Raw genomic sequence first — 3,832 nt, forward strand, 5'->3', positions numbered from 1 at the left:
TCAAGCCTTTGTTTAGACAGAGGAGCATTTGGCTGGCACTGAGAGGTGGATCCGTGCTGGAATTACGGCTCAGCTAATTCCTGTTTTCCTCATGTGAGGAATGCTGACAGGCTCTACGCCAAGTTGGAGTTTGATGACACTTACCCACAGGTAATAGGGAGTTAGATCACCCTACAGGGCTTTGGCAGATTCACTTATCCTAGACATGATAGGTTAGGATGTGCTAGGTAGGAGTACAACATTTTACAGTACTTGTATTGTATTATATTCTCTGTAATAAACCAAATGGTGGAACTATTGATCTTTTTCGCCATTCTCGTACTGCTAATTACATTATTCTGTTTATTGATAATTGCAGCGCAAGTATTTTACTCAAGAATCACAACGCTTCAGTAAAAAATGTAATGCTTCACTGCATGTTTTTTGTGTATCTCTTTGGGTATGCATTAGTAACTAAGCAAAAGGGTTCTAGATCTGTAACCACAATTTCATTGGGGAGTCCGGGTTGTCATGTTCTGAGCTTGCACAATCCATTTGTTACCCTGTAAGGTTAGGGGTACATATGGTGAACTGTGAGCTATAAGGACTGTGACCAACATATCCGGACGGTGTGCAGGGAATCAGTCTTGCACAGTTCTGATAGTTATGTTGTCCAACAAACGCACAGTTTTGCTAGAAAAAGTATAAACCATACGACAAGTGCATGAGGCACAGTTTCGAGCAGTAATGCCTCAATTATTCACCAGTAATTGCATTACTCTGAGTCTTATTCCCTTGTTTCTATTCACTATGACATAGAGGAAATCCTGACACGCCATACACGGGTATCACATTATTTTTCACAAATAAAATCCCTCCCCCCCTCCAATCCTCCGGTATATACCACATAACAAAACACAACTTCAAATTAGGTTGGCCTAGACTACCTGGGAGGGAGGGAGGGAGGGATGTAATGAATAGAAGCAAAGGAACAGGACTCAGAGCAATGCAATTACCTGTAAGTAATTGAGGCATTACAACATCATCTCTTCCCCCGCTTTGTTTCATTACAACATTGAGATGTACAAAACCAAACAGGACAACCACAAAGGTAATAACCAAACTCATGTTTATTGAACACAAACAACAAAGTAATGCATCATTATTTAGATGTCATAGTGGTAAACACCCTAGACCCAAACACCTCAGACAGTTCAATCTCCTGAAAAATCCGATAATGAGAGACAAACGTCAATGGAAATGACCAGGTGGCTGCCCTACAGATGTCAGCAATGGAAGCCCCCTGAATATCATCTAATGAGCACGACATTGATCTCAGGAATCTACCCTGAACACCCAAAGGAGAAACCTGACCTCAGGATTGCCTCAATGTTGTAATGAAGGGAAGCAAGGGAAGAGACAGTGAGGTATTTTAAAAAATGCCTTATCAATGTGGAATGCCTTTACATGGGTAATCTACTGCCATAACGAACCTTGAGGGGGCGCCCCCTGCAAGGTACGTGGAGGGTTCCCCTCCACACTAAATTGAGAGCCCTACGGCCAGAGTTCTGTGCTTAGGGGGCCCCCTGAAGCTTGGGGGACCCCCACACCTCAGGGGCTTCTGTTACGCCACTGGCATAACAGCATAGCTGCAATGCCCCCGGACACCAAGTTATTAGTAATAAGTCTCCCCAAACCCCCACTCATGAATTCTGAAAATACACACCTTTTTATCTCGAATACACACTTAAATTTTGGAGTACATACATTTATTCCATCAAGCAAAAGCTTCTAATTTATTAGGCAGGACTGTACACAGGAGAGCTACTTAAAGGTCGTTGGACAGGTACCAGTAGCTCACAAGCTTCTCGTTGGAGAAGCCTGCACTAGAACCATGCATGCCAACATTTTAGAAGAGGGGAGTGGGAGAATAAAAAATAATAATCAGGAGAACGTATTTCCAGCATTGATTTATATTGAAGGAGAGGCAATTTCAGGCATGAGACAGCCAAAATGAAGTCAATGTTGGCTTAAATAATCGGAAGCATCCCCCCTGAACAGTCTATTGGAATGTATGTGGAACACGCCCTGACCACCAGATTAACCACCAACTTTGGGTTCCTGAGTTGTGTGCACAAATTGCAAAGCATTTCAACGCATCACCATGGATAGTAAACGCAATGAGAATGCATTTATAAAACAACAAGTGTTCCGAAATGAAAAGGAATAATTTTACGAAATAAAAACAACTGCTTGGAAGGGATGCAAAAAATATTTTAAAATATAAACATTACGATCGGCAAGCAAAACATAGCAAAGACAAGCCTTGATGATATTGAAGTTAATTGGATGCATGTGTAATAATTTTTTTTTAATGAGAGATAAAAACCTTAGGTTCCACCGAGATTTGAACTCGGATCGCTGGATTCAGAGTCCAGAGTGCTAACCATTACACCATGGAACCACACATCATCAACACTCAGCAGGTGACGATATGACACGTTCTACAATAACGTCCGCATGTATAGAGATACATGAAATACTAGTGCCAGCTTCCCATCGACACTCCGCACAAGCTGCCTTATTTCAAATAACCCGTTACGAATCCGATTTGCTGGAGTGAAAAAAAACCATTCTCACTTTTCGTGGTGAAAAATAACCTGTTTTGTTCGTTTTCATCTCAGTCGGTAAGGGCGCGAAAATGTTATGACTGCATGTCCAATATGGCCACGGGCTTTACCTCATAAATTGTGTCTACCGGTCGCGGGCCAGTTCCCTATTAACATTAGTAAGAGCGAGTTCGGGACGGTATGTCTTTTCCTCGTGTGTGACGTTAGAATTCCATCTAGAGCGCTAACCAAGCAAATCGAATGTGCTAGCCTTGGCCGCCATGCGGGTGGAGAAAATAACGAATGCTCTGCTCCAGTTTCATCAACTATGTGATTCGTCTCCAATCACTTGAATAGTGTGGGGCCACAAAATACTTTATTAATCTTTTCATAGGCTAATCACAAGCGTTGCATCGTTTTCCGTTTTCATTTTTAAACATCTCAGAATCCATTCGAATTTTGTGTTTAATAGCTGCTCGTTGTGCATCTCTGCACTAGATTAGTTCAATTTTTAATCCAATATTTTCGACTACTACTTTTAACGTACATAAATAGGGGTCGTGTTTTTTCTTGCCTAGTATTTTTGTGTTTAATAATTATATTTGTTTTTCAATAAATATCAGATTACACAACCTTATCTGAATATAAATTGACAAGGAATAGGGAATAGGAAAGTCAAATGGCAAGATATGGGAACAATAATAGGTTTGCAGTACAAGATGGGGCGAGTAAAGTGGAGTTAGTTCGAGGGTGAGGCAAATGGCAATTTGTCCAAATTTCACGTGGATATAATGAGTTCCACTCAGTGGCAATCTTTCGTAGTAGATAGTCTTTCTGTTGTGGGGAGTCCGTCAGTAATGCCGAGGGCTTTTTATTGTACAGTTTTGCGTTGAATGTGGGTAGGGTTGCCACATTTCCAAGAGAAAAACCCCAGCCATTTGTTGCTGTTTTAAAAGTCTGCAAGGATGTGATACTAATTGAAACTGCAAACAAAATCGTATGCATTAATTTTTAATATGACTTTTCTGTCCGATTACTTCAATTATTTATCGTGGACATTTTAACATGACTTTTTCTGTCTGATTACTTTAACTATTAGTTATGGATCATTAACGCTGCTTTAGAACACGTTTAAAAGTGCTTTCTATTTACATTTGGTTTTTTTAATGTACAGATGAAGGCTAAAAATACCAGCTTTTGGTGATTTTGCTTATTTTTATACCTTCCGTGACATCAAAATAATG

The 3,832-nt window shown here is 40.4% G+C and overlaps 1 non-coding gene across 1 annotated transcript; it reads right to left on the reverse strand.

The window, feature by feature from the left end:
* Positions 1-2,371: 2,371 nt before the first annotated feature.
* TRNAQ-CUG (transfer RNA glutamine (anticodon CUG)) lies at positions 2,372-2,443 on the reverse strand. Its single transcript has one exon. It is a non-coding gene; the product is annotated as a tRNA-Gln (tRNA).
* Positions 2,444-3,832: the final 1,389 nt, after the last annotated feature.

The sequence above is a fragment of the Lissotriton helveticus genome, chromosome 3_1 (genome assembly GCF_964261635.1).
Source record: "Lissotriton helveticus chromosome 3_1, aLisHel1.1, whole genome shotgun sequence".
Classification (NCBI taxonomy): Eukaryota; Metazoa; Chordata; class Amphibia; order Caudata; family Salamandridae; genus Lissotriton; species Lissotriton helveticus.